The following is a 23,838-nucleotide window of genomic DNA, read 5'->3' on the forward strand; positions in this document are numbered from 1 at the left end:
AACTTCAAGACTTATTATAAAGCTATAGTAATCAAGACAATATGGTAAATATTTCATATTTACAATAAAAACTACAAAATTGATTTTCAGAAGTATTGAAATATCTTCTGTAAGGAAGAAATAAGAAAGATAGTATGATCATACTCTAATATTCAACAAGTATTACTATTTTTAACTCCAAATATTTTTTATTTACAAATATTTCATTGCTAGTAAGTTTGAATTTTCTGTGTTCAACTGCACATCTAATATTGCCTAGTTAATGAATTTTCTGTGTTCAACTGCACATCTAATATTGCCTAGTTAACTCTTTAATCCATTTTTGTCTGCAGGATTGTTTGGTAGAACTTGTAAAAGCTCTTCCTACTCTAAGGGGATTAAATCTTTAATTACAGGTTTACATATTATATCCTAGCTTGCTGTTTGTCTTACTTTCGCTTATAATGTTATAGATATAGAAAAAAAACATTTTTATCTTACAAAATATATGAATAATTTATTTTATGGAAGTTTGATACTGCTTTAACATTTTTGACAAATTAGGACATTGACCCTATACACAGTCTATCCCAAATCTCAGATATGGAGTGTCAGATAGTATTAATTAAACCATCCTGTCTTCTTACAAGTATTAAGACATGTTCCTCCACCAAGATCAAGGCTGCCAAAGGAAACTGAATAGAAACTACATTTTATCTTCTGAGAAACTATTCCTAGGGTAGCCAATGTAAAAGCATCAATTTACAGATCTCTGTAATCACATGTTTTATTTAGTCTAAAAATCTTCCCAGTATAGAAGATGGACCCATTAGTGAATATTACCTTAAAATGGGTGAGCAGCATTGGCAACTTGTAAGTGTGGGGTCACAGGGTCTCAATATTTTCCTTAACAGAATTACTAGCTTCGGCCCTGAAGATCATTCATTCATTCATATATGCTTTTTCAATAAGCATTTATTGAGCATTCACTTTGTAACCCAACTAAGGCCGAGGACATAAAGGAGAATAACATATAGTCTCTATCCTTAAGACGACCCTACACTTGTTGAGTTTAGAGGAGGTTAACATATAAACAAACACTTGTTTCAACAATAGGAAGAGATAACAAATTGATAAAATCATTCAAAATAATTTTCATGTCGCTGACCAAACTGGAAGAATTTTTCCATTTGAGAGTTCTAATTAAGTGTCCACAGTCCCTCTAGATTTTGTCTCCTTTGTTTGGAGTTCTTTTGTTGCACTCTTGCTGGAGTAAAATTCACCAGAGACAGGAAGAGTCAGCTAAGGTTCACTGGTAGCACCAAGAATTTACTGAGCACTTTCCATGGGCCCTCTGGAGACATTAAAAAGTATAAGGCATGGTTCCTGCTCAATTCTAGCTTAAAGTCAATGGAGGAAAATGAAATGTATACACATTAAATAATTTTAATAAAAGGCAAATGAACGGAGAAGGAAATGAGTGCTATAGAGAGACAAAGGAGAGAGAGTCCACTTTAGGCAATGAGGGTAAGATAGGATATGAATGAGACCAGGAAACTCAATGGAAAGAAGACCGTGGGGCCTTCCTAGAAGTGCGGGGCGTTTTTAGAGACACTGACATAAAATCTCCTCTTGGCTCGAGTAGTCTTTGGATATCTAAGTACACATTTATTGTCTGAATAGTGGTCGATGTACCAGAGTTTAGAGGTAGTAGGCGTTTCTGAGGATATTTAGTTCAACCTATTTATTTAAGTTTGTTTGTTTGTTTATTTATATTGACGTAGAGTTGATTTACAACATTTCGTTAGTTTCTGGTGGACAGCAAAGTGATTCCTTTATACATACATATATATCTAGTTTTCCCAGATTCTTTTCCCTTCTAGGTTATTACCAAATATGGTGTAGAGTTCCCTGTGCTATACAGCAGGACCTTGTTGGTTATCTATTTTATATATAGTAGTGTGTATATGTTAATCTAAAAACTTAGGCCAAAGAGAAGCAGCCACATGCACCCCAAGAGGGCATGTTATTGGAACCAAGACACAAGCCTGCTACTCTACACTCCGCCCGTCTTTTCCTCTACTACTAGAATTAGAAAAGCTAGAATAATTGAGTTCAGAGATTACAAACAGACCATTCACACTAGAAATTCTACCTCCTTCAGTCTAAGACCCCTTCTGAAAGTATCATACCTTTTGGGGGCTTCTAGGCTGCACTCGTGCGGTGAAGCATTCAGTAAAGACCACTATGAACAGTACTGTATAAATTGGTTGATATTTACTTTTAGAGTTCCCTTAGAATGTTTAAGGAGCACCAAATGAAATACAGTACACTCAATTGCTACATAAAAGTAAAAGCAAAATAAAATTTTCAGGTAAAGCAGAGCCATAAATATAGGAATTTAAGCTCCTCTCCTCAGGCAACTGAAAGCCAATTCCACATTTCCTCTTACTTGCTGACAGCCTCTCGGGCATTCAAATAGGAAAGAGTTGAAAACCAGGATTTCCGGTCCAATCTAATACTGGACAACACTTAATGGCTTAAGTAGATTAATAATAGTCGTGCTATTGGAATTTTGCCTTTCACCGCCTTTCACCGTAAGCTTTGCCTGTACTTGATCTACAGGGAGGCTGAATGCTGAAGAGTCTTTTACCAGACCTGCTCTCATTCAGCACCCCATCTGGAACTGACAAGCCAATTTCGATACCAATCAATCAGTGAGAATTTATTGACTGCTACCACATTCCCCACAGTACCTATGATACTGGCAGAGACTTAGAAGAATTGTTAAGCCTGTTCACTTTCTCAAAGAAGTTAGAGTTGAGTTGGGTTTTTAATATTAACATACATAGAACAAATATAGATCCAAAAAAAATCATCGTCAGTAGAAAGCTCTCAATTTTAGAAGACTCATACTGTACAGGCTAAAAGGTAGAGCTCTAGGGAAGCAATGAGAGCTAATGGGGCTATGGAGCCCATAGTGGAGAGGAAACTCCTGAACATGCCTCGAAGGATGCACAAAATGTGAACAAGGAAACAGCAGAGGGAAGACACTTCAAGAATAAAGTAACCATCTAAGCAAAGATGAGTTACAGCTGTGGGATGATGAAGACGGAGCCTTACTGGAGGGTAAAGAGTGGGAGAAGTTTGGTTAGAAAAAGAAAATGGGAAGCTAGAAAGACAGAACTGGATATAACATTTGATACAAAATATGAAAATCTGTTTTCAAATGTGTCTCTCTCCATTTAATGATATCATGCAGATGGCTGAAACGTTTCTGATATCTGTTGTATCTCGCCAAGGTATTTAGCAAATAGTAAATACTTAAGAAATATCAAGTGAATAAATAAGTTGATTAAGAGAAAATGTCTAAGAGTAAATTATACCTAAAATACATGGATCCAAGTATGTTTTTTTAAAATATGAAAAGTAACAAAATTTCCTGTAAATATCATGCTACCCTCAACTAAACACCCAAAGAACAAAGAAACCATACGTTCCAAAAGAAGAGTGAACACACACCACAGATACATCCCAGTGAACAAAATGGACAGGGCTTTGCTCTTTTGGAGTTTACAACTGAGTGAAGGTAGTGGTGGGAGAGGAAAAAACCTAAGAGGAGGGGGGAAGGGGAGGAAGGGAAGGAAGGAGGGAGGGAGGAAGAGAAGGAGGGACACACTGAGACTGACGGAAAGTGACTAGTGTGTAGGTGGGTTTGGCTTTACAGTGAGTGGCCTCTTGAAAAGATGCTCATCATCACTAATTATTAGAGACATGCAAATCAAAATTGCAAGGAGGTATCACCTCACACCAGTCAGAGTGGCCATCATTAAAAAGTCTACAAATAACAAATGCTGGAGAGGTTGTGGAGAAAAGGGAACCCTCCTGCACTGTTGGTGGGAATGTAAATTGGTACAGTCACTATGGAGAACAGTATGGAGGTTCCTTAAAAAACTAAAAATAAAGTTGCCATATGACCCAGCAACCCCTCTCCTGGACATATACCCAGACAAAACTATAATTTGAAAAGATACATGCACCCCTATGTTCATAGCAGCACTATTTACAATAGCCAAGATATGGAAACAACCTAAACGTCCATCGACAGATGAATGGATAAGGAAGATGTGATACATATATATCTTAATACAATGGAATACTACTCAGTCATTAAAAGGAATGAAATAATGCCATTTGCAGCAACATGGATGAACCTAGAGATTATCATACTAAGCAAAGTAAGACAGAAAGAGAAAGACAAATACCATATGATTTATATGTGGACTCTAAAATACGACACAAATGAACATATCTACCAAGCAAAAACAGACTCACAGATATAGAGAACAGACTTGTGGTTGCCAGTGGAGGGGAGGGGGGAGGATGGGGAGTTTGGGAAAAGCAGATGCAAACTATTATATACAGAATGGATAAACAACAAGGTCCTACTGTATAGCACAGGGAACTATATTCAATATCCTGTGACAAACCATAATGGAAAAGAATATGAAAAAGAATATATATATATGTATAACTGAGTCACTTTGCTGTGCAGCAGAAATTAAATGCAACATTGTAAATCAACTCTACTTCAATAAAAATTAAAAAACAAAACAAGAACAAAAACAAAAATAGAGTGGCCTGAGAATACCTCTCTGAGGAGTTGACACTAGAGCTGAAACCTCAATGACAAAAAAAAAAGCCAATCTCACAAAGATTTTAGGGCGGGGACCGCTAGTCAGGGTGGACAGCCCTATGTGGAGAAGACAGCGGTGTGCTCAAGCCACAGGAAGTTGGCCACTGCGTCTGGAGTGTGATGCCAAGCTGGAGACAGAGAACAGGAGCCTGGCAAGGGAGCAGGGCCAATTCACAGGAGGCCTGGAAGGTTCCAGGAGACCTCCCGCTAAGGACAAAGCATTAGCAGGCACAGTTACTGGACAGACAGAAGACATCCCAGCACCCGTGGGGCACGCTCTCCGTAGGAAACGTCCATTCTCATCAAATTGTCTGTTTGTCTCTGAGCCTGGAGACATGGTTGTAAATTCAGATCAGACCTCAAGATTCCAGAACCATTCCCTGATTTATCTGTAGATAATTGAGACTTGCAGCTAGAGGATTCTACTCGTTTCTCACAATGGTTAATGGAGAGACTCTTTCCTCTATAAAAATCACCTCAAGCAGTAATTGTCCTTTTTCTGTGGTGAACTGTAATCCAGGAAAGAGACTGCCTTATAAACAGTGCCTCCACCGCAGTATTTCTCTTCTCTCTCCTCCCCCGACAGCCCAGGGAGGAGTATTCAGAACCTTACAGTCCAAGCACACGATTCAATAAAGGTGGTTGCCCCTTCCAGGCCCTGACTCAGCCCGGGGAAGAGGAGAAGCAGAAACTTCCCTTCCAGATGTGCAATGAGGGGAGAAAGTCACTCCGTTCTCAGGGGACAAAACAGTGCTGTGAATTTCAAAGGCAGATGCCTCAGAGGCCCCACCAGACTCACTCCACAAAAATGTTTGATGAATGACCATGGCAGGCATCAACTTTGCAGATTAATGACCAAAAGAGTTTAGTTTATGTCTCAGTGGAAGAGGATAAATTTTCTCTTGGCTTTGAGAATCTGAGGGATTGAGAAACCCAGCTAACCACAGCACCTCTGCCTTCATTCACAATGCTTTACCATGGATCGTTTACTTTCTACATTCCCCTTTCAGTGGGTTTTCATAAATTTAAGCGAAACAGGCAGCATGTCTGTGTTCTGCTTCTTTTGCAATACGATGGCCACCAAGTGATTAGAAATTGTCTTTGGGTTGGTATGGTTGGTGGAAAATCACTGAGGTTTGTTGTGAAATTCATTCTCAACTCATAACTCAACTAGACACTGAGTGGATATTTTTCCAACTTTAAACCAGGCTGCTAAAAAGTACTGGCATCAAATTAAAAATGTATGTCAAGGCTAAACCCTGTGTGTGTGCATGTGTGTGCACACACATATGTGTGTATTTTACATAGTGTAAACTCCCTACCCAGAAGTTAAAGCACAGGCTAAAACCTGAGCCCAAGAGTCAGGATTATGATTATTTTTTTTCTACCCTCCCCCATTTCTCCATCTTAACAAGGCCTTATTCTTTCACACCCCGTTAAACATTATGGACAATGTTTCCATGAGAAGAGATATTATTACTTGCTTACCCCCATGTCATATTTTGCATGAACCATCATATATATGAACTAATCCATCATCTTTCTTGAACAATTACAATCTGCCTAGCCCTGTTCTAGGTATTTCTTGCGGATGCAAGGAGAGAACAAGGCACGCTCTCTACCTCACAATCCATCCAAGAGCATATGCGGAACTTCACAGAGCGCTACAAGATGGGAGGTGAGTAGGAAGGCATGTGAGACATTAAAGTACATAGCTAGAAAGTGGTCTGGAAAGGGTTGTGTGAAGTAAAGGGCATTTTCATGAGACCTGGAAATACAGGTAGGAGTAAGACAAGAACAGAAAAGCTAAAGGAAGGGGATATTCCGTCCTAAGCACAGTGACATGGGAGGTGAGGGTGGGAAAGCAGAAGATGGGTTTCCATGTGAGAAGGACTAGGTAATAAAGAAGCAACACATCGCAAGGGCTCTTAGAACATCAGAAAGAAGAGGTGAACAGAGAGTCTTTATGGATTATTAAGAGAGGGTAGGTGAGGGCCACAACAACGAAAATAAAAGTTTAATTTCCCAACTACTTGGAATATATTTTAAGAGAAATTGCAGGTAGGTGATGCACATTACATGAGTGATACATATGGACAACTGTCAATTCTACTTTGGCTTCTCATTAAGAGATTAAAAACTTGATATTTTCCCCTTTTTTCAATTAGCACAAACAAACAAAAAAATGAAGACAACCAATCTCAAATAAATGACATTTTTTAATGACATAAAAAGTTTCCTAAATGACATACAAATGGTTTTAGGAACACTGCCTCCACTCTTACGTGTATTCAATAAGGACAAGACAAAGATGACTTATTTTACAGTCAATGGCCAACGTGAGGGATTATTTGTAGCAGGTAAAAGGCAATTAATGAGAATTCGATTTGCTTTCCTGCCTTAAAACAAGAGAGGCTCATTAAAAGCACACTGGTGACAAGCAGGATGACTAACTTTTTAGAGCGCCAACCCAGGGTGCATCCATGCCAGAACCCACCCCCCAAAATAATACCTAACAAGTCATTATACACATATATAATTACTTTAGCATAAAAATATGAAAAATCCATTTTTATTTGAAATCATATGTTATTCTATATGATTTACCCTTCATTGATATAAATCCTATTATTTAAACAAAAAGGAGGACTAGTTAACAGTGGCAGTTTAATAATAATTAATAGTAGGACTAACTAAACAGATAACATATGGGAGAAAAATTTAACAATATTTTTATGATGTTTCTTATCCTCTGATATAGCAATTTATTTTAGCTTTTTAAACTCTCTATTGGATATTTAAATTTTACTATCTTATTATTCTATATTCTTAAAATATATAAATATATGACTTTTTAAAAGGATAATGAAAATACAATAGGAACAGATATCTGCATTTAATAAAAAATAACAATGACATGTTTCTTTCTGTCTTATGATATAATAGGATATTTTTCCTCCTGCTATTCCCTTTTCCAGTAGTACTTCTCTGAACTGCCTAGAGCCTTTAGGATACCTTCTTTTCCTTTATGTAGTAGTAACTGAATATATAGTCAAATGTAAGACTCTGTTTGACTTGTGGCTATGCTCTTATCAAGCCCACATTACAGTGCTCTGGTGTCAGTCCAATGTGGAGACATCAAACTAAACACCATGTCAGCGAAAGCATTTTAGCGTGGAACATTTCAGAGTTTACTTAACTAGCAAGAACAGGATCTTAGACTTATAGGAATTGGTTTCCAGCTCTCCAAAACTGTTCCTTCACTCTGTATCTACATGTTTATTTTGATAGACCAGCAGTTTGTCAATCAGATCGTTGCATTTATAAATTCATCATAGAGATGGTCCATGTCCATTGTTTTTAAAACATTAGGAAGCAAATTAGATGCCATCATAAGTTAAACTTCTTTTTCTCAGCGAAAGTAGTTTTAAGGCACAGAGGTAATTCAAACTTGTGAAATCGCAGTTGGATTCCAAGTAAGTTATAGTTTTAGTAAAGAGATTGAGAAAGACCTATTTGACTTGGCTGTACTGTGGTGACATTTGTTTTTTTTCTTTCAGAAGCATCCTATTTCCAAAAAACGGATTTCCAAAAACTGAGTTTTCTTTTTTTCTTTGTATGATCTTTTGTCATATCCTACACATAACATCAAACAAATCAGGTCATTCTTTTCTAGGCTCTTTGTGACCTCTTCATAGATTACTAAAGAACTGTGGAGAAACAGCACATAAATTTCTGTTTTACTGTAATCCTTTTCTCTTTTCTCATCCTCGAAGTATTCCAAATTAGAGAAGGACATTCCTCTTGTCTCATACTTTGAAAATATGATTTAGAGCAGGCCGGCATTTTAACATCTTTTCTGTGGCTGGCAATAATGACAGCCATTTTGTACGCACGTATCGAAAAAGGCTGTCTCCTTCCATTTCTATAACTTCAAAAATTTCAAGTGCTTCTGCCTGTTTTGAGGAAGCTGAAAGTGACCAAAAACTTTCATTATGAAAGCTTCAAAATTATAGGGAAGCAAATCACGCCCCTTTTCACCAATGTTGTAGACAGGGTGAACAGGATGTTTAGCTGGTGAGATCGTTTCATTTTCTTTGGTAAGAACTTTAAACACTGAATGGAATTTGCTAATATTTACATTTGTATTCTCTGCCAATATGCAGATAGATGAGTGAAGTATAGTTTGTATTTAGACAAGATAACAATCTTTTGTCTGATGTTTTCTGCAGTTTCATTAAAATCTTCATCAAAAACAAGAAGATCATTTGAAGTTCCATTTTTCAAGTCCAAATACTGAAAAGCCAGAGGGAACATTATCTTGTTGCTGTGATTTGAGGGGTCACTTGATCTACCATGGAAAGCATGGTTATTCATCAGACCTGACAAAATTAGCTCTACTCTCTAGGGGGCCAACACATGTTACCCCAAATTTCCCCTTTGTTCACCCATAGGACATTTTAATGGCAACCTATGAATCAGGAAATACAAGTTTAATCAGTTTCATAGAGCAATCACAAGAACAATATGATAATGAAGCTTGTTTATGTGACATACCCAGGCTAACTCAGCGGGGACCATGTTCTGCTAAGCGTTGGTGTCTTCTTGGAAGACGAGAAAGCTTTTGACTGATTTAGAAGTACCTCTATGTCTCATCCCAAGACTGTGAGATTCAGTTTTCATATGTGCCTTCACATCTTCTTCTCCACTGTGTCCAACTGCAAGTTCTTTTTTTTTTTCAATTTTTAAAAATTCTCTTCTACATACTGTGCAAAATGCTCTGTTTGATTATTTATTGGCCAATTCAGTTGTATGAGTCCTTCCATCTTTCATTAAAATAACAGCCATTTAACCTTCTTTCTCTGGGATGTCTAGGTCATGCTGGCGTTGGTGTTATAATCATCCTCATCTTTATGATCTGAACTCTTAGAAAATATGGTCACAATAGTCACAATGTAAAAATTAAACTAGCACTATCTTGATACAAAGCACAACAGTTAATCCACAGACAAAGTCAAATAGATGGATTGTTAACACTCATAATCACGATATGCCGAAGGTGTACACTTAAATTACATCAACTGGAATGAAACAACAGTGGATTATTCATTAGTGTGAATTTCAAATCATGGTTACTAACACAAGGCAGGAAAACAGTGACAGCAACTACAGAAGGTGAATAATAATCTATGCTGTATCTATTTGGCACTAAAAGCAGCATTGCTTACCACGCCTATGTTTTTGGGCTGCCATATGGGTTTTACATTTTTCTGCCAACCTTTGGCATCCATCATCAAAACCCAAGATTTTTTGTATCCCAGGGATGGAATTCCCAGCATGCAGAACTTTCAGTGCTAAAACCAGGACAGTGGTAGGCAATCCAGGACGGTTCACACTGCTAAGACTTGATGCTATTCAGCATAAATACTTGCAGAGTTTGAAACAAAAGGAACCATAAAGCCAATCATCTTCTCTCAAGACACAATGAAATAATAGATGGAATAAGCTATTTATTCAGAAATGCATCTGGGAAGTTATGATCCCCATTCAAAAATGAGCTGAATGCAGAAGATGTCTATCTGAAAACTGGCCAATTGGGTCCGTCCAAAGGTAGAGACATTTAAGATGACTCAAAACCTATACAACTGATGGCTGTGACTTGTAAAAATGTAGGAGGAACAAAATCTGGTCCAGGTGAGAATAAGTCATTATGTCTTTGTCTTTAAAATTCATCAAAGCTAAACTCTCAAAATATAAACCAAATACTGGAATACTCTAAACCTCTATTCGAATGGGCTGTACTATCTAATTTTTAAATCTTTTACTGTTTCATAAACAGGGCAACAAAACTATTAGTACCTTTTTTTTTTTTTTCCCCGCATGGCCAATTCTGTTTGGCTGTTTCCAAAATATGTATTCATATGAACACTAGCCCATTACTATTAGTAGGAAAACCTTGGAGGAATGTATGAATATACTTAGCCATGCCCAGTGGAAGCCTCACCAGGGACTACCCTTACTCACTTGTCAAAAAAGGCTCTAACATGTATCTGGAGCACCACTGCCCAAAAGGCAAACAAAGAGACACTCTGTTAATCAACCGTGTAGATAAATATATCTGAAGAACACCGGGACTAAAAAGTGTCAAACAGGGTTCCAGATTATAGATTTCCCATATTATTTAGTAGGCTTATGTGCAATGAGCACCTTCAGAGCTGGAAATCTTGCATTTGTGTCCCTAGTTTATTTGATCAGGAACTTTTAAAATCTTGGAACACTTCTCTGAATCAATGTTCTACAAACTACAGTTTGGGATACACGGATATAAATATAGCAAAATGTTAAAACTGGATTCTTTTTCAAGTTCAGCTGAAGCCTCAAGACCATAGAAACAACTAGACCCACATTCCAAGATGGGGAGCCAGATCACCCAGGCAGGACCTGCGATGGAGGGATCTAAGAACTGGATTTGCAACGCTTAGCTGACCACAGCTCTCTACATTACTAAAAAAGACGTGGGATGGGGTAGGAGAGGAGTTTGAAATTGGCAAGTGGAGATTTCTTTAAAGAGAATTTAGGTTTGCCTGCAATGCTTTACCTCCATGGAGAAGGGTTAGAGCGTGAGAGGGAGATAAGTGGATCACTTGGACAGCTTGGTGTGTGTCCCTTGCATTTTCAGGGTCAGAGTGAACTGATTTCTGACTTATGCCTAAAAAATTTAACAAGTGAAAAAAAGACTACAGTTGAGGCTGCTTTCTAGGTGGCTCAGTAAAAGAGGCCTGTTTTGAGGCGGGGTATGTTAGCCATACCCCACTATTAATAAGTCAAAGATCTATATCTCCAAGGAGAAGATCAGGGCCAAGTACAAGACAAAGCCCCCTGGGTTAATCTTGGATCCTGCCCTGCTGGAGGTACAGAGATCTCAAAAGAGAGAAGTCCCCAGATGTCCAGGATTTGCAAGAGGAATAACAAGTGAACCGCCTCAGGGGGTGGATTTATTGTCATCAAGAGAACTGCAAGTGAGAGGACTCCAGCTGTTCATGAAGCAGCCTAAGGAGAAGGGTCAGGCTACACATCTGCCCCTGGAAGAGCAAACCAGGGCCAGATTGGCAGCAAGTCTGCTCCCAACTCCTCCTTCTCTTCCCTCTCCCCACTGGACCCACCTGGAGAGTGGAAATGAGGAGAAGATGAAAGAATAAAGGAAGAAGACATTCCTCAGCCCACAGAGGAGGCATTACCTGTGGATGAGTTTCAGTTTTCATTTTTACCTTAGATTTGTGATATTTATAACTGAACCCAGAGTGTTTCAAGACTCAGTAAACAGAGGACTTATTATCTAAGAGTGAGTGGCAAGCTCTGGGCACCAACTGAGATTTTTACTCAGAGGCAGAGGAAGATCTAGTCCTACAGAGTAGATACACGGGGGCAGTTGTAAGTAAAATAATAAAGCTGTGTTGCATCCTAGCATGTACCACTAAACTAACATTTTTGTTAAAAGCACCAATGGCTTCGTATAAAGTACCTGAGGACCATCCTGTCATTCTGTGACTCAGAGGCCCGCTGTGAGGAGGAAGCTACACCCCCTTGCATTTGCATGGTACTTCCAGCTTCTCAACTGACACTCACAACTCCACAAGGTAGCTGGGTGGGTATGACTGCTCCTATTTTACAGAGGAAGAAACTAAGGATCACATCTGTGACTTGGCTTATCTAAAGTCTAAAAACTCAGGCACTAGCAGATGCAAGTTGTAGAACTCTGGTCATCCAAACTTCTTGTTCATTGCTTTTTACAACACACATGCTATTTTCTTTAAAGGGCAAGAGGAGAGGTCACTTGCAAACACTAGAATCCATTTCTCCAACGTGATTGGAAATGACTTCTCAGTGAATAAAACTGAAATCATTACAGCTGTTAGGTTTTCTAGATAACAACATCAGCTTTGACGTAAAGTCAAGAGCAGCATAAAGCAGTATGACCCCAGGCAGAGTGGCTTAAAGTCTTTTCCCAAACCTGGCTGGTTGCTCTAGATAGCTGGATGGATTTTGTTTTTCTCCCCTCAAATAATTGGGGTGGGGGGTATCTCTTTGATTATATGAAAACAAAATATTGTGTATTAGTAACTCTTTTGGCACAAAGCACAAGACCTAGTATCAGTTTTTTGTTTGTTTGTTTTAAACTGGCACAAAATCTAAGAAAAGCCTCAAGGTGCAAATGATCTGCAGTCCATTTAACATCATGTTTGTTTATTTTTATGAGACCTCATTATTGCTCTTTACCCTAAATTATAGTTACATTCTTGGCTCCATTTTCCACTCTTCTGCAAACTCCCAAATACTGTTTTTATCTGTATTTCCAAATAACCTTCAATACTTCATCAAACATTCACATCACAGAGATGATGTGTTGGACCAAGGCAAGGATCTGTGGAACCGAGTAATTTAACCCAGAGCTGTGAGCCCAATTCTCTCCCAGGGGAAGTGCCACATGTCTTATCAGAATTATAAGGGAAAATCCCCAGGTTGCAAAATTTCACAAAGATTGAGTCCTTTGGCTCCATGTTGGACTAGCATTGAAATATCTAGGTTTCTATATTTTTACATTATTACTTAGCTAGCCAGTTGTGTCCTAATTATAAAATGGGCCATCTTTTTTGCAAAAACTTAATTAACACCCCCTTTTCTTCTTCGTAATGGCCCTCTCCTAATCTTTGTCATCCTACTTTTGCCTTTGCCCCAGTAGGAGCTAAGCTCTTAAGGCTCCTGGTTCCTCCAACATGGAAAAATTCCCTGAAAATTTTTGTGTAAACAAACTTGGCTAAGTTGCTGCAATTTAGGGTCAAAATTTCCCATCTTACTGAAACAGCAGCTTAAAGTAATAACAACTGCCCCTGGAATAGCAATAATAATCCCTTATAGCTATAAATTAAAGTTTTACACCACTCTAATTTATGTCAAGCAAAATGATGAAGTGCTAAACAAATGTAAGATTGTATTTGTATTAAAGTTGCCCCTTTCTCTAACTGTCAAAAATCCCACTTAAACTTTGAGGTTGGGTTTAGATATCAGCACAGCGAAATGTTCTCCCACCCCGCAAGCACGGCTAATTAACCCCTTCTTTGCACCTCCCAGGTCTCTGTTTATACAACTCCAATAGCCTATCTCATGCCATTGAGGTTATTTACACACGTATCTTCACTAAATATTCCTTGAAGGGAAAGACTCTCCACCTCCATGTCCTGGTCCAATTCTTAGGAACCCAAAAAGTGGTGTTGACGTGAGCTATCCACAACCCTATAAAGAACCCATGAAACCATTATCCCTTTTTATAAACAAGCAAACTGAGCCTCAAAAAGATGAAGGGATCTTCCCAAAGTTAGAGATCTCACTAAGAGAAAGGCAGAATGTGAATCCAAATACCCGTAGTTCCAGCGTCCATGTACTGATACTGTAATCCCTGTCTTTGGGAACTCCTTTCACGGAATGGTCCCTGTGAGCTCAAAGCAACTTAGCTATGGTCATTTTGTTTATTTAACCCAACGAATAAAAACGTTTGTTTTTAAGAAAGAAAATTCTACCTTTTTTTCATGGAGAAAAGTTGTTTATGCCAAGAAACTAATAAGAAAGAAGGGGAAAAGAAAAGAATGAAAAAAAGGAAAGAAGGAAAGAGAAAAGAAAGAAAAGGTAGGAAGGAAAGGAGGGAGGAAGGGGACAGATGGACAGAAAGTGTGAGCAAAAGCATTCCATGTTAACTTACGTCATCAAACTGAGTTTCAACCTGCCTTTCCAATTTCATACACCACCACTACCCCCCACTCATCCTGTGCTCCATTTAAACTGGTCTAGTTGTGACAATATTGAGGATAAGCAACTAAAAACAAATTGATTCTTATATTGATCTTATATCCTGCAACCTTGCTAAATTCACTTATTACTACTCGTAGCTTTTTGTAGATTCCATTGCATTTTCTATACAGATGATTATGTTATCTTTGACTAGAGCTTTTCTTCTTCCTTTCCAATCTGGATGCTTTTTCTTTCTTGTTTTCTTGCCTTACTGCACCGGCTAAAACCTCCAGTACAATGCTGAGTAGAAGTAGCAAGCATGTGTTTGTACTTTTTTTTTTTAAATGACAAAAATGATTGAGTATTTTTCAGGCATTGAGTAAAGTCCACACCAATTAAAGGTGAAGAATCATTGTCCACCCTGAGGATATCCTGACCTGGTGGAGGAGCTCTCTCTACTGGTAAGACAGAAAACCAGATAAGGCTGGAAAGATAAGGCCAGAACAGGTCCTTGAATAATAAAAGTAACAACAGCAGTAACAGAGCCTCAATACTTACAGAAGGACTACTATGGGTCACGCACTGTTGAAAGATCCTGATATGTAAACCCATTTGACTCTTCCATCTTACACCCGTTTTATAGGTAGGGAATAAGAGACACAGGAAGATAACTTCTGTCTCCATAGCCAGTGTTCTCAAGAGCTGGACTAAATTGCCTTCAGTTACCATGTCTTCATTAATAGGTACCGAGCGTCCACTCTTTGCTAATTACTCTGTCACTTTCAATTAATTTAACTATCACAATAATCTTGTCTTATAAATGAAGGGACTGAGCTTCAGAGAGTTGAAGTGACCTGTCCAAGGTCACCCAACTAGCACAAGACTCAGACCAAAGTGTTCTGACTCCAAATTCAATACTTTTTCCCACACCCCCTGATTCTTCTTCAAATAGCTAATATTTATATAGTACTTTGCAGTTTACAAAAATCATGATCACATTTATACCTTAACTGCCACTTAAAGGAATTGAGATTTTATTCACTAGGCAAAGGAGAACCTTCATCAGTTTTTGAGAGGAGGGAAAATGTGAGAGGGAGAAGAGGTATTTGGGGAAGACAAGGGCAGCATCGTGCTCGATGGGTTTGCTGGGGGCACGTCTGCAAGCACAGGGGTTAGGAGGCTCCCATCTCAGGAGGCTCTTCAGTAACCTCTGAACCCGTGAGTCCTTCCCTCCAAACTCATTTGCCAGTTGGGAGAAGTCCTGCTTTAAATAATGTGCCTGGAGGGAACTCCCAGAAGAGCAGAGATAATAAAAGTATTTCTTATGTCACTTCTCCCTGCATTTAACTTTTGGGAATATTTTTGTTAACTGGGAAGAGCACACCAAGGAACCATTATCACTGAGACAAGGAGAAAACGGATGGTAGATTTCCTCAGCCACATCCTGTCAGTGTCAACAATTTAACTAAACATTCAATAGTCATAACCTCATCAGTTTTAAATTTTCTAGGTTTCTGGTGTATATCTCTTCATCTCCCTCATTAAGTTTATAGAGTGTTCTCTGGTACATTTGCTCAGTATGAAGATTTCAGTTTCAACTGGCACATACTGGAGTCGAACAGGGGAATGATTTTTTTCTGCCTTAAGTAGTTAGCAGAATAAGAGAGCATATGAAATGGACCAAAGCCCAAAGCCAGGTATTTGGCCAGTAATAGCAGATGGCTTTGACCCCATCCATCACAATGTCACCCCGCTTACCAAGGGTGGGTCCAACACAGAGAGACCAACCAAACCCGAAATGTGAATAGTCACTCTGCTTTCATCGTCTTCTTTGCTCCACACCCAGTATCACTATTCCCTACTTGGGGACTCCCCTCATTCAGAATTGGAGTCCTGAGGTCCTCATTATCATAACCCCTTTAGGATGGTTGCTCCAAACAAACTTCCCAAACCCAAATCTATCCCGGTCCTCTTGCACTTATCCTAATTTTAACAGACTAGTATTCTGTGCTCAACTATGTCAGAGGAAAATGACTGTTAAAAAAAAACATTCAGGCATTACTTAAGTGATAGTAAGCTTGATGTGACTTCTTTCCCAGGGGTATATGTATTTGAACAAGGAGTGCACAGAATCAGGCAGGCCTTAACCTATAGAATAAGTTCAACTGTGGAGAGAGCATTCTGTGCAGCTTCAGGGTGGAACATTTTCCAGCATCCATCAAAACCGTCCTGTGAGAAACGGCTAACCCCATCAATATACTTAGACCTCAGTTTCCTCTTGTCATTTAGTAATATAATACTGATCTCATTGGATTATTGTGGGGGATGATCAAGTTGGTTAATAATTGTTATAAACCTCTCAGAAAGCAATACAGTACTACATGCAAGTGAGAGGTTCCCAATGACTTTTATGCTTTGTCCTTTATACGGGTAACGTACTTGGTCTCACTCCACGAAGTCAAAAGAGACTGGGGCTTCCCTGGTGGCGCAGTGGTTGAGAATCTGCCTGCCAATGCAGGGGACACGGGTTCGAGCCCTGGTCTGGGAGGATCCCACATGCCGCGGAGCAGCTGGGCCCGTGAGCCACAACTACTGAGCCTGCGCGTCTGGAGCCTGTGCTCCGCAACAAGAGAGGCCACAATAGTGAGAGGCCCGCACACCGCGATGAAGAGTGGCCCCCGCTCGCCGCAACTAGAGAAAGCCCTTGCACAGAAATGGGGACCCAACACAGCCAAAAATAAATAAATTAATTAATTAATTTAAAAAAGAGACTGGGAACCACCTAGGTAGTGAATCTATCTTTCAGCTAGACAGGAGTATAACTTCTACCAATACTACTTTCTGGGTTCAGTTCCGGATTAATGATCCTATCTCTAGTTTCTCAACTACCCACAAAAATACAGCCCATGTGTCTTGGGTGGGATGAAGAGAAATCACCTTTAACACTGGCAGCAGTTGTCTTCTGGTACCTACTAATAAGGCTGCCATACCAATAATGATGAACCAAGGCAGTGTGTGGACCAACTCAAGGGCAACAAGATGCTCTTAGTCCTGAGATAAATAACTGAACCAAGGATGTGATCCATGAAGAAAGGTAATACTTGCTACTGTTTCACTTTGAACAAGAGCTCCATTCCCAACCATAACAAATCTTTATATTTTTATCCAAAACGGATCTTCACAGATTCAACTGCTGCTGTCTTTTAACCAATACGTTAGGGCATAGTCTATACCTTCTTTTGCTACTTTTCATTCCTAGGGTCCTTAGCATATTAGAAGTCTACTTGATTATCTATGAAAGTAGTAAGTTCTAAGTCATTGGGGACATTAAATTATGGGAAAATGAAGATCTCAAAATTCCTAATCAAAGTATCACAGAAGGGTGGATCTGAAGAATAACCTGGGACATTCTCTTTGTTTTACAGGGCGGGGAATTGAGTCTGGAGCTTAAAGCCATATGCTGGAGTTATGAGGCAGATCTGAAATGCAGACTCAGGTCTAGTGTACCGTGTATCCTACCATATAGCATCCTTTCCCCTCTGCTGCACATGACATTAGCGCTAATGGAACCACTCGTCCTGTCATTGTTCCCTAGGAGTTAATGAAGGTCTCGCATTCCCACTAACCTTTTAAACTTCTACTTCCCCTACCACGGGTCTTCTCATATTTCCTCCTCAGCTTCCAGGTCAGTGCTGGGAACTAACAGACCTGTCCTCAACACGTTTGCAATGACCAATAGAATGGATGAATACGTGGCTGCTCAAGCCCTTGTCATCAGCACTGCTGTGGTCTGTTAGCTGGGACGCCAATGTTCTCTGCCATAAAATACAGCCATCATGACTCTGGGGAAAATGGGGGTGTGGAGGACAGTTTCTGCAGCTAGCCAGCTCCACAGGCCACCTATAGCAGCGGTCCCCAACCTTTTTGGCACCAGGAACCAGTTTTGTGGAAGACAATTTTTCCACGGACTGGCAGCGGGTGGGGGGGGGGGATGGTTCAGGCGGTAATGTGAGCGATGGGGAGCGATGGGGGGCGGAAGATGAAGCTTCGCTTGCTCACTCACTGCTCACCTCCTGCTGCGCTCACTGGTCCATGCTGCCCCTTGCCAACCATCTCCGTGGTGGAAGGTTGATGACAGATGCAGAGCACACAACCCTGGCTGGATGCCAAACATCTGGACTCAAAACCAAGCAACCACATTATTCCAATCAAAGAAAATCTAATCAACCAATATTTCCAATGCCTACTATGTGCATGCAGACAGCTGTGGTTAAAATGAACGACATTTAAGTCCTACTCAAACCCCAAATTCCACTGCTCTCTGTTCCAGATGCCTGATTCTGTATTAATCAAATATTCATGTTTTGAACCAAGCACCTGATGGAATATGCCTATGTGCAGACAAAACCAAAAGTTATGAATTATTTCTCCACCCCTTTAATGGTACCCTTGTCAAGCTCCCTAGGTGGAGGCTGAGAAGAGTCTACCCCAAGCCTCCTACCATTTCTATGACTTGCATGCCTCTTGCTGTCTGCCGCTCCATCCAGATGCAGGGGAGGTAGGAGGGCCATGCTTTCTCCTACAGCTCCAGGGAGAGAGTCAGGTGAGAACACCACCAGAGGCAACATCCTTCTGAAATCAGAGTTTGGTTGCCTCTAGGTTCACACGCACTCAATGCCAAGAGGGGGCCCTGTGCATAATTTGGCATCTGTGGTGCTCCAATAACAAAGGATATAATATCCCTTTGTTTCTGGACATCCTAAAGTGACAATGACATCTTGGTTGACAGTTACGATTCCGCATTCTTCTGTAAATCAGGTTATTTCTGAAAGAACTTAAAGCAGGTGAATGAACATTCAGTGGCTTCATATCTGGCATTTCTCCTATAAGGAATGCCAGGGCCTTGACCGATAATACCACCAAGTATTGTGGTCGTAAAATGAACAAAGTCTAAGGATTTGCTTTTAGCTTGTTTTAGGCCATTCACTGTTCTCATTCTTCAATAAGAAGAAACAGCCACCGAGGTGAAGGTGGGCGCACCTCTCCGTATGTGATGGCGGTCTCTGATTTGTCAAGGCTCTCTAGCTGTTGTCAAGCAGGCTCTGTACACACATCAACTGGCACGATTGTGCTTGTCTTTCCTGTTTCCACAATGGCCTCTAAGCTCCTCAAAGTCAACTGAGGCCTCACGCCCCGTGACACCAAGCACAAGGAGGTGCACAATAATTATGATACCACATTTGTAGACGGGGAAAGAAGGAACCACTAAGGCCAGGCTTACTTGTAACCTTCCTAAACGGAGATTGGAGGTGGGAAAAGTCTGGAAATTTGGGTCTCCACACCCTAGGCTTTGTGGCTCCCTCCTCAAGAGGGTGAAATAGATGACCCTCTGGTCACTTCCGTTTTACACCTCCCCTGCCCATCAGAGAGGGTAGTTTCTGCAGCCAGTCTGCTCAGGGAGCCACCGGGCTTCCTCACTGTCCATGCTCAGCCAAGGGAAAGTACATTAAGAGCACTTTCCTCATAGGCCTGGACAAACTAGAAGAAAGTTTAAGATTTCCATATCCGGGGGTTATGCTGTTCTAGACAGTGCTTTGGATGATTGCAAAAAAGCCATCCAGCTGGGTAGATGCAGCTACAGACACAGAGTTTGGTGAGTGGAGCCTAGGCTCGATTTTGATCCTGCTGACTTGCCCCCTTGGTTTATAGAAACCCTGTAGTACTTTCTCATCCTTAAACCTAGGACCTAGATCAGGTTTCCAATGGTCTATCTCCTCTCTTCTGAGTCCCACTCTGATGCCCCTAGCTCTACAAAATCCCCTTGGCTCTATTCAAGAAGAAAACTCCCAAGACAGCCTCATCAAAAACAAAAGTTCCAACTCAAAAGTTTCAGCCCCTTTTATACTCTCAACCCCACCCCCAGCCCAGTGATGACCTCACAGATGAGAAGGACGTTGGAAGAGGTGGGGAGGGTATCCATACCTCCTCTTGTCTCTTTCTACATCCTGCCATTTCTTTGTTTGCACTCTCAACCTTGTTCTACTTTTCTCATTTGACTATTTCACTAGCTCCCCACTAACTTAACTTCTTTGTGACCAACTTGGCCCATGTGCCCCAGAATGGAAGAACAAAAATTCCAAAGCCACTGCTTATACCCTCCCCATGCCAACTCCCTCCGTGGAATTTTGTGACCCAAAGATGACCCTGGCCTACATACTGGAATTTTTTTTTTTTTTAACCATAAAAGAACTATTTCTGCAAAGAATTTTGAAGTTGTCATTTTCATTTTAAAAATAAGATGATAAAACACACACACACACAAGCCATTATTTGTAAAATGCCTACAGATGATGAAGAGGAATGCATATCAATATATACACAGGCATACAGATGAGTGAGCGAGCACATGTGTGTGTATCTAACCCATGGGGGCCAGAATGAACCTCTCAGATGAAGAGAGTGGCTGAATACTAAGGAAAATGACAGGAATCAAGAGCGTTTTCAAATTTCTTCTAGCTTTTCCTTCCACCTGTCTCTCCAAATTAAAAAAAAAAAAAAAAGTTTTCTCAGAATTCCATTTAAATTTGGTACCTAAATGAGCTTCAAAAAGCAGTCACATGGATGGCAGAAACGCAGGGGTTACAAAACAGGGGTCTCATTGTGGTATGAGAATGATTGCTAGCTAGAAAGGGGGATTTTCTAGTCCTCTTCTGGTATTGCTTAGCTAAATAAACTCTGACACCTCTGTGCCTCGATGCTTGATATCTTAGATTCTTTCCAGGGTTTACTAATGTTCTGTGGTTATATTATTTAAAAATTATGTGGATATTTGGAATAATGATTACCATGTCCATGACGACCACCACTGCCACCACCATTGTCATCCTGACTTTCTTTCCAGACCAATCTGCAATTGCCTAGTTATACCTGTACCTTAGGAAGTGAACAAATAATTGATTTCCTCATTTTGCTAGTGACTTAACCTATATATCTGGGTAGTGCCAAGTTCAAAATTCATTAGTGCCAAAGAGCCCAGTGCAAGACTATCTCAAACGCTAATGATGGAAGACCCTTCTAATTGGGTTTCCAAAGCAACTGTCAAGGGGAATAATGGAAATTCCAAGAAAACTTGATCTTCAGAGAGCTTGGGCTCTGCTTATGATCATGAGTTTGGGCCAGGTTCAGACTTTTCAAATGCTATTCCAAATACTCCCTAACCCAATAATTTGGGGCTATTCAAATGCTAACTCAGTGTCCCTTCCTGTCACAATCAGCATTCATGCAACACTTCACACTGTAAACAACTTATGAAGTTGTACAGGTCACTCCCCCACGACACGAAAAAATAAGACTCAGTTCCTCAACCCAAAGATATCTTGGACGAGGTCAACTTCTTTTTTTTTTTTTTTTTAATATAGAATGCTTCAAGAATTTGCATGTCATCCTTGCGCAAAAGCCACACTAATCTTTTCTGTGTTGTTCCAATTTTAGTACATGTGTTGCTGAAGCAAGCATGGGAAAGTCTTTTTGAGAGAGAGAGTGATAAGTGGTAAAAATCACAGGTTTTGGAATCACGCAGACCAGCAATAACTTTAAATATCTAGGTTAAGAGAAAGTAGCATCTGAGAATTACCCACATGTGTTCTTCGTAGGGATTATTCATTCCTTACCTCATCAGATACAGTTGTTGGCACAAAGCATGTACTCAATAAATATTTATTGAACTAAATTATCCATCCTCATATTGAACACATTTACTTTCACTTAAAGGGGGCTCCATAATCTCTTGGCAACCTGATCCTGTGCTCCTTGCAGTTCCTTTAAGGGCGAGTTCTGGGTTTGGGATATTGATGTCTTTGTCCCACCTCATCCATAAAGCCTTCCCTGACAACTCTAGTCTACCCTACTCTCCTTTTTCTGAATCCCTGTTGTAATTACTCCAGGTTCTACTCACTTTGGCACACACGTGATATCTTATCTTACCATGTAAAATGTGTTTCATAAACACATCATCCTTCCCAGGAGCCTATAAGTTCCTTGAGGGCAAAGGCCATATTTGATATTTATTTTGTATGTCCCATGGCACACAACACAATATAAAACCCATAGTAGGCTTTGAACAAGTACCTGTTAAATTGAGTTGAATTTTAAGGACAGTACTCCACTGCCAGTGATGACTTCCTTTCAGAGAAGTATTGATAGGCAGGGTTGCCTATATTCACCATTCATTTCACCCAAACTAAGCCCATGGGCCTCTGCGCTCTAAGCGCTAGTTAGGAAACAAAGGATCAGAAAGCAGCTGCTTACTTGCAACAAAGAAGAGATCGTATTTCAGCCTTGGACTGCAGGATTTCATGTATTAGTCACTTGTGACTCTTAGCCAAACCCTTTGGTGTTATCAGGAATAAAAAGTAACCCAGAGATATGTCAAATATCAATTTCCAATTACTTTCCTGTGACACATTTCTGCCACTTGGGACAACTCCCAAGGGATCTGTTGCCCCTTATCAGCTCAGATTGGGTTTACCTTTCAGTCAAACAGGTAACACTCGGCAGTGCCCTGTTTAGCCTCAACATTACATTGTCCTCCTCTGACACTCAGATTCTCTTGTGAAGTCTTCAATATTGGCTTACGCTGTCACTGGAGACCTGGTCCAAGTGTGGAAGGCCTGATATTATACCCTGAACCATATGTGTTGGGGCGGGATGGGGATAATTCTAATGGCTGTGGTAAGCTGTTTTTGGTTTCCCAAGTCTTAATATGCATCGAGATGTTGAATGCAGGAACAAAGCCTTGTGCAGGACTTGCACATCTTCAACTCTAGCCAAGGGGGGAAGAAATAAGAGAGTCTCTAAAAGTCTTCACTTTGATACTCAAAACACAGAACAGCATTTCTACCCTCTAGGTCACAGAAGGCAGGCCACAGACTAATTGAAAAAATCTTTGGTATTAGGGATGTTAAAACTGAGGATCTGCACAAAACCAGAAATCACATGTCCCCTTTATTACAAAGTCATGGAACAGAATTTGGAAAAACCAGGAAACATCTCTGGGTCCATAAATCAGTCCAGTTGGAGGGAAACACAAATGGCCAGCACCTGGAATGAGCCTTCATCTGGAGTGGGAGACCAGCCTAAAGAATCGAACTTCGGGGCCAAGGCTCCAGACGGTGCACTGTGATTAATGACTTGAGTGAAAGGTCTCAGTTGAGGCTGAACAATTAACTTGTTCTCTCCATGTCTCAGAACTCTCCACAGCATAACTATGTCTTCCCTGATTGTTCCTATTTACCAAAATGCAAGCCAGTCTGGGAAGCTTCGAACGTGTCATCATCAGACTGTTTCTGACAATCAGGAGAGCCCTGGTGTTTGTCAGGACT

General features: G+C 40.2%; 1 protein-coding gene and 1 non-coding gene across 9 annotated transcripts in view; both read right to left on the reverse strand.

Moving 5' to 3' along the window:
* LRMDA (leucine rich melanocyte differentiation associated) overlaps positions 1-23,838 on the reverse strand; it is a 1,782,822-nt gene that overhangs the window by 730,839 nt on the left and 1,028,145 nt on the right. The window lies entirely within an intron of this gene.
* On the reverse strand, positions 21,867-21,971 carry LOC132351353 (U6 spliceosomal RNA). The gene has a single exon (XR_009498291.1). It is a non-coding gene; the product is annotated as a U6 spliceosomal RNA (small nuclear RNA).

Source organism: Balaenoptera ricei, chromosome 16 (assembly GCF_028023285.1).
Source record: "Balaenoptera ricei isolate mBalRic1 chromosome 16, mBalRic1.hap2, whole genome shotgun sequence".
Classification (NCBI taxonomy): domain Eukaryota; kingdom Metazoa; phylum Chordata; class Mammalia; order Artiodactyla; family Balaenopteridae; genus Balaenoptera; species Balaenoptera ricei.